Source organism: Hyalella azteca, unplaced genomic scaffold (assembly GCF_000764305.2).
Source record: "Hyalella azteca isolate HAZT.00-mixed unplaced genomic scaffold, Hazt_2.0.2 contig14099, whole genome shotgun sequence".
Taxonomy (NCBI): domain Eukaryota; kingdom Metazoa; phylum Arthropoda; class Malacostraca; order Amphipoda; family Hyalellidae; genus Hyalella; species Hyalella azteca.
The window spans coordinates 1-11,141 of NW_025943997.1; the positions used below are offsets into that span (position 1 = coordinate 1).

An 11,141-nucleotide genomic window follows, 5' to 3' on the forward strand; every position below is an offset into this window, starting at 1 on the left:
ACAGGCAATGATTGTTCTAACATATTCTTTTGTCAAATTGAATTCAGTACAATTAGAATGCATGCCATGGGCTGGTCCTTTCTTACCCCATGAAGGCTGCGATCCTGTCTTACCCCATTTGACTATATGGTTATGAGGCATTTTTGTTTCATGTGTAATTATGTTCAAGGAAAACAGTGCCACACAGACTATTTTTTTACCTTCTTTATCCAATTTATCTTGCTAAGACATATTTCAGTCCTTCATAAATACCGTAAATATTAATTTTTATATCAAACTCAGGATCTATTTTCACCAATTCAAACAACTCTGAAAGATTGGCAAATCCTTGTAGATGGTAGTACACTTTTAGTTGATTTACTGATGCTGGGGTATTGCAGGCGTACGGGATTTACTGATGTCTGGGGTAATGCAGGACTTATTTACAAGGTTGCATGCACGTGTTACCCCAAATAACTAATTTTACCATAAAAACAGTCCGATTGTACAGCAAGTGTCAACTGAACATGTGAGTCTGCAGTCTAATGTGACCGCAACTACATTTTGTTTACGTTTTTTTGGTGGGAACTCATTCCAACCAATTTCCGGACAAGCTTTACTGTATCCTTATCCATCCAATGTACCGGAAACCTTACTTTTTTTCTAAATAGTGTGCCAAAGACTGACAAATATATTAAATGCAAGAATTACAATCTAAATGTGTCGGCAAGATCTTCTGAAGGCGTAAATTTTGCTACTGAAGGGTCGCCAAAGATCTTGCAATATTCATTCACTCTCTGCACAGTGCACAGTGGCTGTTGACAAGCCCACTATTATCATTGCCATCTATTCGTCTCCTGTTCTCTCATATACCACTCCTTCACCCTCACCTCTCTCATCCAGTATCACTCTCATCATTTCCAGTCTCTCCCGCTCATATGCGTCACACTCCATCAGCAGGTGCTCCACAGTTTCCCTCTCACCTCTGTCACACATGAAACAAATATCCTCTCTTCTCATAACGCTAACACCGGAGCATTTTGTTGAGGTATCTTAATAATCATAACAAAAGTTTTAATACGTATTTATATTGGTGGAATAAATCTTTATAAACAATAAAGGTTCGCAGAAATGTGTGCCTGAAAACTTATGACATTGGCTTTATCATTATGGCTTATGCCAGAAAAGAAGGAAATGAATGCTAAATCTGTATATACTATATCGTATAGCTAATCTTATCTGCAAATACCAAGTTCAGTTACTGACTTACAGTTTCTAATTTTCAGACATGAAATTTAATCATTTGGCACAAGCACCTTCAGGCTTCTATTAAAGTTTGGTTTGATGTATTCATTGTATTGGATACACAGTAAAGCTTGATTTCAGCATAATAAATGTTATGGAGATTGGAGTTTGCATGATATTTGTATTGATAATAGATCTTGATTGTGAATCTGGTATTACTTTAGATTAAGTGCATCCAAAAAAGGGGTGTTTTTTTAATTATATGTTTTTTGGGATGTAGATTAAGAATCTGAAATCTGTTTTTGGCGGTCGGCATTTAAAAGCCCTAGCTGGTACCAACTGGGGCTTCTCCAAGGAGGACATTATTGTCATCTACCGAGCCATCACGCGCCCAATCCTCAACTACGCGGCCCCCATCTGGTACCCTGTTGCCTCACGCACAGCAGTTGCCAGCCTGCAGATAATTCAAAACACTGCACTGAGACTAGCCACCGGCTGCCTCAAAATGGCCCCAATCTCCCACCTCCACCAGGAGACTGGTGTCCTCCCATTAGCCGCGCATCTGGACCTGGTCTGCTCACAGTTCCTTGCCAGTGCCCTCTGACCCCACCATCCCAGTTACCCTATCGTCGCCCAGACATCGGGGCAATGTCCCATGAAGCACACGCTCCAGTCCCACTTCCTCCCTTTGGTCTCTCACCTGCTGGTCTCTCGGTGCCGTTGAGCAGCGGTCCCGGGCAATTAACAACAACATGAAAAACAGTTGTAATTCATGTTTTTTTTTGTAACAAAAGAGAAGTAGGGGCTCCTCCAGACTGTAAAGCATGGCACAACATAGGTCAAGGACACAAATTTCATGCACCAAAGATGCCAAGGTGGATGCCACTGGATGCCGGCACGCCGCCCTGATGGTTGCCGGCACTCCGCCCTGACGGTTGCCAATTATGCATCTCCATAAATTGCAATTTACTATCAACATGGCTGATGTACCATATTGATCTACATGCTACCCAAGATGCTGAGGGTGCAAGCAGCATTGCCAATCTATGGATTTTTAGTCCAAAGTGTCGCCAGCCATTTTAAAGATGCGTCACTGGGTAATTTTTAATAAGAAAATGCTGCTAACAATTTTGATAGTATATCCCTTACTCTTCTTGCACTGCATAATTGCAACTGATTTCCAGACAAGCATCACTTCATCCTGATCCATCCGAAGTACCAGAAACCTTACTGTGTGATCTTCTGACAGCATAAATTTTGCTGCTGATGTGTTGCCAAAGATCTTTTGATATTCACCCACTTTCTGAACCCTGGCACGCTACAATTAGAACTATGTATCGTAGCATGTAGTTATGATGGCTGTGAGAGCCTGGGGCTACATAGCCATAATACATCTGAGAGACTGAGACCTGGACATCTGAGACCTACTGCTCCTTGTGGGTGATGATTGATTTGCGACTCTGAAAAATTGAGACCTGCCTTGCCAGGGTGCAGAAGTGGGTGTAAATCAAAAGAACTTTGGTGACCCATCAGCAGCAAAATTTATGCAGAAGATCTTGCTGACACATTTGGATTAAAATTGTTAAATTTTAGAAATTACTTTGAAATTATTGCAGTCACTGCAAATCTGAAAGACCGCAAGTGCATACCTACCATAGGAGTGAAGCGTATGAGTGGGGCATATGAGAGTGGAGCGGATGAGAGTGAAAGACTGGAAATGATTGGAGTGATACTGGATGAGAGGCATGAGAGTGATGGTGTGACGTATGAGAGAATGGGAGATGAATAGATGGCAATGATGGTGCACCTGTCACCAGGGGTAACCACTGCCATGACAGATAGTTGTTAGCATTTTTTTAAGGTTGCATGGAAAATGAGGGAGAGGAGGAGGCTGGAGAGAATGGAGGCCAGGAGAGTGTAAAGAAACAAGCAATAAAAAGTTAAGTAATGGTAATAAACTAATAATAATAATAAAATGTAAAGAGAAAGAAAGTGTTTATCTAGTGTGTTGGGAGCTAATAAGACTTGTACGTATGACAAATGTTCGAAACTACCGTGCAATTAATGGGACCTAGCAATAACCAACAAAACAACCTTTTTAAATTGAAAGTATTCTCCCTCCCCTTACCATCCCTTGTTTCTATTATTTCATCAACCTATTACTTGCATCTAATACTTACAAAAACCATCTCTGCACTCTAAATTTTGTCCCAATATCTTGAATCTTGTACCTGCTCCTCTTTTTCTCCCCTCCTTATGACAAAAATTAATGTTAAAATGGGTGACGCGTGGCAGCTAGCTGATACAAAGGCCTGACGTCTGAAGATTTTTTCCAGTGTCACCACGCTCCAAATTCAAATTCTAAGGTTTCCAGTATGTTGGATGGATCAGGATGCAGTGTATATTGTCCAGAAATCAGTTGCAATGAGTGTAAGGGTTGCAGTGCATGGAGATTGGAGAGTAAGGGATATATCATCAAAGTTGCTTGCAGCCCTTTCTTTTTGAAAATTACCTGGCGACGCATCTTGAAATTGGCTAGCAACTCTTTGGGCCAAAAATCCATATCTTGGCAACACTGCTTGCAAACTCTGCACCCTGGCCGCCTCGCTGGCAATGTTAACTTTTGATCTCCTGTGCAAAATAGCTTGATAGCTGAAGCACTAGTAAACCATTCAACTACCGTCAACTGGGATGAATTCGGCCACTGGGGTGACTTCGGCCAACGTTTATGATTTTGTTTTACGGCCATCTGTTTCTGTTGTAGTTGTGTTATGCGATTGGAACAAAATGGTATCCAATGTAGTTTTTTCTTATCTATCAATTGGAAACTGTTTCGTTTCAATAATTTTATATCCTGCTTGACCAACACAATCTGAATGCCACAGTACTGTAAAGAAAAAAAAGGCTGAGTGCAAACTTCAATATTTCGAGATATGAAAAGAATTTTGGAATCAGATTTGTTTTACTTATTTTGGTATCTTGTATAATGATTATATCAATGGCTGTACATTTTTTACCACATGTAATACGTATATATGCTAGAAAAATTAGCTGGCCAAAGTCACCTAGAATATGGGCTAAATGGGGTGACTTTGGCCAGCCAATAAATGTTTAGAATAATAGAAGATTTTTCTTTTTTTTTCAGACAATATGCACAGCTATAAACATAGATTAGATTCTGTGCCATATAGGATATATTATGTGGAGTTGTTTAAGAAAGCATTGCAATTGATAAAAGATGGTGTTAGGCTGTTAGCTTAAGAGAAGCTGCTAATATTTCCAAAGTCCCTTGTTCACCTTTGAGCGACCGATGTGCTGGCCATAATGCGAAAAAATTTAGGACAGTCTACTCTTTCACCTACGGTGGAGTCAGATTTAGTATCCTACATTATTTTGCTTTCAGACTGGGGCTTCCCATTAGATGGTATGGATCTGCCTTTTATGGTTAAATATTACCTTGACAAACAGGGTCACACTTTACGTAAGTTCAAGGGCCGCACCTCTATCAAGCATCATCGGTTTTTTGAAGAATGCTCGGGATCCCATGGGGACTAGATTTTTTCAAACTTTCACATCAACTTTGAAATTGACAGAAAGCAGCTTTAATGAAGCATATGATTGGCAAATGTGAGTTTTATCTTTGAGTTACAATTGTTACAATACACAGTGGCATTGATTATCATTTTTTAAAACACCCTACATGGCCGATGTCACCCCACTAATGGTTGAATTTGGCCATGAAATCATTTTACTATGTTTTTACTGTGGTTTAACACATGTGGCCAAAGTCACCCCATTGCAGGGTGACATCGGCCAACCAGCTAATTAAAAAAATAAAATTATTTTTCGATAAGAGTGACATAATTTAGACATGACATATTTAAAGAAGAACCTTTAAGTAGTATATTTACAAATTTACAATCACCAGCAACGCCTCATTCCTATTTTGTAGGAATTTGATCGGCAGAAACTAGTGTAATTTGGCCAAAGTCACCCCAGTTGACGGTACTTGTAATGTGCGCATTACTTTGCCAATCATCATGCATTAGCTAAATTAATGGTGGATAGCGTATCTAACTACTAAACTTGGCTCACAATAAACTTTTGATGAGCAAAATAGATGAAGCAGGATATATATATACGTATTTATCTGACCTTAAGAAAAAGTTTGTGCATGATAGTAGTATCATTGAAGTATATATTTGTTACAAAATACTATTTGTTTACTATTTGCCTTCTTTGGGCTTCATAACCATCATTTGTATTGCTTGACCTGAGGGAGCCCAAAAATTGGGGTCCTCTTCCTATGTCAGTCACCATCTCACCAAGCTCTGATATTTTTCTATATTAGCAGGCTTCCTGAACCTAAGATTATTAAAAACTAATGCATAATGATAGATTCATATTAAAAGATATATGAAAAAAATTGTGTTTTCATCCATGTCATCAACTAATAAATTTTTATTGTTGCTGGTAATGGAGACATATTCTAACTACAGGGTGCGCCACAGAAACTTACTTATTTGAAAAAATTCCTGTGCGGTTAGTTGGTCGGGTAGAGGGGCGAGAGGGGTTGCATCTGAAGGGGAAAGTTCCCAAGTTTGTTTCTCAAAGTTTCTCAAATAAATTTGCTGTAGTGCAAGGATTAACTGAACGCGGTTTTGTTGCCCGTCAAAATGCATGTAAAATGCTGGTTGACAACCTGCCTGAAGATGCGGTCGTTTTTTTTCAGTGGCGAGGCCCACATTCCACATTTCCGGCTGCGTCAATAGGCTAAACATGCGTTATTGGTGTGGTGTAAATCCACGTGAGTTTCACCAGAAGCCACTTAACTGTGGGCGAGTTACTGTCTGGTTGCGACGTCGGTAATGGGAATAATTGGTCCTTATTTTTTTAAGAAAACGAATGCGCAGTTACCGTTAATGGAGCTCGTTACAGGAACATGATCGAGGAACTTTTTCTTCCAAGACTCGAAGAAATGAACTTTAGGAACGTGTGGTTTCAGCAAGATGGAGCCACAACACATAGGTACAGCACGAGACTCAATGAATTTGTTGCGACATCATTTCTCCGACCCCCTCATCTCTCTCAGAGGCGATCTCCAATGGCCGCCACGCTCTCCAGGTTTGACTCCATGCGATTTCTTTTTATGGGGATATTTGAAATTTCTTGTTTATGTCGATCGACTACGGACCATAGCACACCTGAAGAACAACATTCGCGATTTCATTGCCAAAATACCGATTGATATGCTGCATAGAGTGGAAACCATTATAAAAAAAGTGACTTCATTAGTTTATGCACAATGGAGGCCGTCATTCATGAGATTTAATTTTCAAAACTGTATGAAAAAAAATTTGGGATACTGTTTTCTCGAATAAAAAAAAAATTTAAAACAATAACTGAAGTACTTTTGTTTTTATTGACCTTTCAAATAAGTAAGTTTCTGTGGTGCACCCTGTATTTGAATATCTATGTCAACTTTCGGTCTATGGCTATAGGTACTGTAGAAAAGAAAGTACCAACATTCTTTTTTTGTCAAATCTGTGTATGTAATTACCTACTTGTCTATTTTTTCAGGAAATTGCCTTGCTTATATTTGTGTTCATATTTCTGTTGAAAAATAGCAAGGAATACAGTTCTTTACAAAATGAATATGTATTCATCAGAAGAAGCAATTCTGCAAAATTTCACATCACTGGAGGCCTGTTTAAAGCAGCATGCTCTTCCAGAAAATAACATTTCTTGCTGCTGTAAAATTATCTTAGACAAAATCAGACTCAGTATTTGTGGAATGGAAGACCAAGGCTTGCAGGATCTTGTCTGGAGTTCTACTGAATGTGTTGAAACTTTGAAAAAGTGTATGAAACAAGTATTTCATTTGCCCAATGCATCACCTGAACTCCTGAAATTAACTGACCATGAAGAAGAAGTTGCTAATGCATTTGTCATGTGCATTGCAAACCTTTGTGCTGGTAACAGTAATGCCATTACTAAGCTATGCAATGCTTTTACTTTCTCAAGCATTTATGATGTATTTCTGTTGATGCCTGTTCATGTGGGTCAAAAATGGTGTGCAGTAATTTTTTCTGTTCTTCTTCAAAAATCTCTCTGCCAATCCTTTTTAGAAACTCTTCCTCTTGCCCAAGCTGTTGCCAAATTTTGCAATGTGTATTCAGTTGAAACCCAGCATGCATGTTTTGCTTTGTTTTGTCTTGAGATCATCTTTTGTCAGTTTTGTGACCTAAAATATTTTAGGGTCATTTGGCTTGAACATCTCAATGACACTCAAAAGCTTTTAGTTCTTTCAATATGTCAAAACATAATTGTTTCTGGAACATCCCACAAACGTGGTGCTGTTGCCAGTGTACCTATGATTGAATTTTTGAGTAAAACTTACTTGGATGCAGTTGGTGTCATCTTGAGCAATGATGCTGGCCAAATTGAAGGATCTAACCCTCTTGTGTTGCGTGAATTATGTGCTGCTGTTCTGGGGGCTGCAGCAAGTCCTCTACACTGTAAGATTTTGAAATCTCAAGCCTCCTTACTGCTCATCACTGTCTCTTTCTTGAAGGCTCTCAATATTGCTACGTTCCAGCCTGATAATGAAGCCAACAAAGAACATATTACAAGCCGGTGGTCTCAACTGCAACTGGTCAATGCAGATGCTGGGGTAGGCCTTCGATGTGACCTCGTGCAGCTCCTTGGTAATCTTGTAAATGAGGATGCTCAAAATCAAGAGGAATTACGTGCTGTTGGTGGTCTTGAAGAAATTTTCTGCAGTTGTCGCAGAGATGAAGCCAATCCACTTATTCAGGAAGCAGTTATTTTTGCCCTGGGATGTTGTTTGAAAAATAACCCCCAAAATGCTCTGCACCTTAAGGAACAACTGGCAACACGTCATGATGGACAAGATTCTGCGCTTATGGAGAGATTGGGTCTTAAAGCTGACCAATTTGTTCAAGTGCCAACAAATGAGGCAACATGAGATCTCTTTTATTAGTGTGATGGCTGCCTCATTATAAGTGTGCTTAATAGTTACAAATACAAAATATTAAGTGTGTACAAGTATTTATTCTAGGGACTTTTTCTTCACCATCTCACTTGGGTGTAAGATTGATTTTCTACTATTTTTTCTTTTTTGTCCATTTATAAACTTATCCTGGCTTTTCAACTTTTGGCCTGCTTATGTAGACAAGTTCTTTCAAATTGATTGTGTTTATATTACCTTGTTGTGCGCATCATGTTCAATAAAATTGTTTATTGTGAAAGTCTTAGAAATCCTTGCATTTGCTTCAGATTACTGTCATTTTATTGTAATTAATTAATTATGTACCTATTGGGTGTTCTTTTGAATAAAAAATATTAAAATATGGCCATACCCCATCCAAAGTTTAAATTGCAACTGTTCTTATTGTGCACAAATGGTTGATTTTGAGATTTGTCAGCAAGTAACACACTATTTATATAATTTTTTCCAATATTGTGTCCTGCCTTTTTTTCTAATTCAAGCAGTTGCAATTTAAACTTCATCCGGCCAAAAGGTTGGGGAAAAGATAGACCATTAACATGTGGCTTCGATTTGGTTGTGTCTTCTTGCTAAAAGAATTTCATCATTAGCTTGTCCTTTAAAATTCATCTTATTTACATAAATCCATTTAATTTACATGCTTTAAAATTTATTTGGTGTTTATGCTCCTAAAATACCATTAGATTGCTTTGAATGCGAATGGCCAAATTTTTTCTGGCAGTCATTTATAATGATTTTTATTGGTTATTCAGGTGATTAGGTTATAAAGTAAGTTGTATTTTCTTTCATCATTTATTGTTTGAAACGCCTGATTTTCTATGGTTACGTCTATGTTGACCATTCTATTTAATTGTCATTCTTTTATCCACAGATCTATTTTGTAAAGATGTCGTCCAATGACTTCTATTTAAGATATTATGTAGGGCACAAGGGAAAGTTTGGACATGAGTTTCTCGAGTTTGAGTTTCGTCCTGATGGTGAGTGATGGCGTTTTAAGTTAAATTATTTAATTTCTACCTTATTAATGTATTCTTAAACAGTATTGAAATTACATGGTATCCATTATTGAGTGTAAGGCAAGATTTTGTTTTTAAATGCAGTAGTTTAATTTGAATATTTTAGGTTTTTAGTTATGTAATGTAATTTTATGTGGTTCATGTATTAAAAAGTGTCTGCAATAATTTTCACAGGCAAACTGCGTTATGCAAACAACTCAAACTACAAGAATGACGTCATGATCCGCAAAGAGGTAACTTGGAATACATTTGGTTTTTTAACAGAAAGTTCAAGGTTATAAAATTTGAAGATTTTCAGTTTAAAAAATTTGACAGTCAATGCATTATTTTCTGTTTATGGATAAATATCCACCTGTTAGGTATAGAATTTATTTATGCTGTTGATTATTCATGTGTGCTTGTTAGGCCACGTGGGCAATTGCTATTTTCTTCGGTAAGGCACTCCTGTTAATGGTCATATGCAGGACTGACGACTTATAATATTTGTAGTAAAACAGCATGGTTATGAGGCATTTTTGTTTCATGTGTAATTATGTTCGAGGAAAACAGTGCCACCCAGACTATTTTTTTACCTTCTTTATCCAATTTATCTTGCTAAGACATATTTCAGTCCTTCATAAATACTGTAAATATTAATTTTTATATCAAACTCAGGATCTATTTTCACCAATTCAAACAACTCTGAAAGATTGGTTAATCCTTGTAGATGGTAGTACACTTCTAATTGATTTATCTGATGCTGGGGTATTGCAGAGGTATGGTATTTACTGATGCATGTAAACTTACGGGATTTACTGATGCTGGGGGTATCGCAGGCGTACGGGATTTACTGAGGCTGGGGTAATGCAGGCGTACAGGATTTACTGAGGCTGGGGTAATGCAGGCGTACGGGATTTACTGAGGTTGGGGTAATGCAGGCGTTCGGGATTTACTGAGGCTGGGGTAATGCAGGCGTACGGGATTTACTGAGGCTAGGGTAATGCAGGCGTACGGGATTTACTGAGGCTGGGGGTAATGCAGGCGTACGGGATCTACTGATGCNTTTTTGGGTTTTACATAGGTTTACAGACTGGAAATGATCTATATCGATCTGGGAATGACTGTAAACCTATGTAAAACCCAAAAATTGCGCTAGGTTAGGTTAGGTTCGTTTTCTATAGAAAATATATAAAAAAAATGCTGACCACCAAAAATGGATTTCAGATTCCTAATCTACATCCCAAAAAACATATAATTAAAAAAAACACCCTTTTTTTGGATGCACTTAATCTAAAGTATTACCATGAATCTTCATTACCTTGTTCACTAAACTAATAAATATGCCAGGCTTCTTGTTCCAGTTGTTTACCATCAGTTCCACAGACTGCTAACTGTGCTGCAGTCAGTGCAGTGCTGCACTTTGTCACTACCAGTAGAGGAGAGCACTTGTCACTTAATGTTGCTGGCTTTCAAAATAAATTATTTCATCAACATTACAAAACTGAGCTGCAACTTTCTGGCCCAATCAAAAGCTAATCTGGAATATATTGGACAGAATTTTCTGGAAATTATGGCTATGAGTTAACTAGTTTTAAAGCCTGATTTGAAAATCTGGAGCAAAAACTGTTTATGAAGTAAAGTTCTCATCACCTAAAGTCTCTCATCACCTATGCTACCCCAGTTTGGTTCCCTAATGCCTCTCCCTTGGCAATCTCCAAGCTGCAAACCATTCAAAACTCTGCCCTCCGCATAGCCACGGGATCTCTTCAAATGGCCTCCGCTTCCCATCTGCACAGCAAAGCTGAGGTCTTACCCATGGCCAAACACCTCTCTCTACTCTGCTCACAGTTCCTTGCCAGTGCCCTCTGACCCCACCATCCCAGTTACCCTAT

At 38.4% G+C, this 11,141-nt stretch overlaps 1 long non-coding RNA gene across 1 annotated transcript; it reads left to right on the plus strand.

Annotated features, from left to right (window-relative positions):
• Window positions 1–998: 998 nt before the first annotated feature.
• On the plus strand, window positions 999–9,508 carry LOC125178970. The gene is made up of 3 exons (XR_007157102.1): window positions 999–1,027; window positions 9,126–9,231; window positions 9,445–9,508. It is a non-coding gene; the product is annotated as an uncharacterized LOC125178970 (long non-coding RNA).
• Window positions 9,509–11,141: the final 1,633 nt, after the last annotated feature.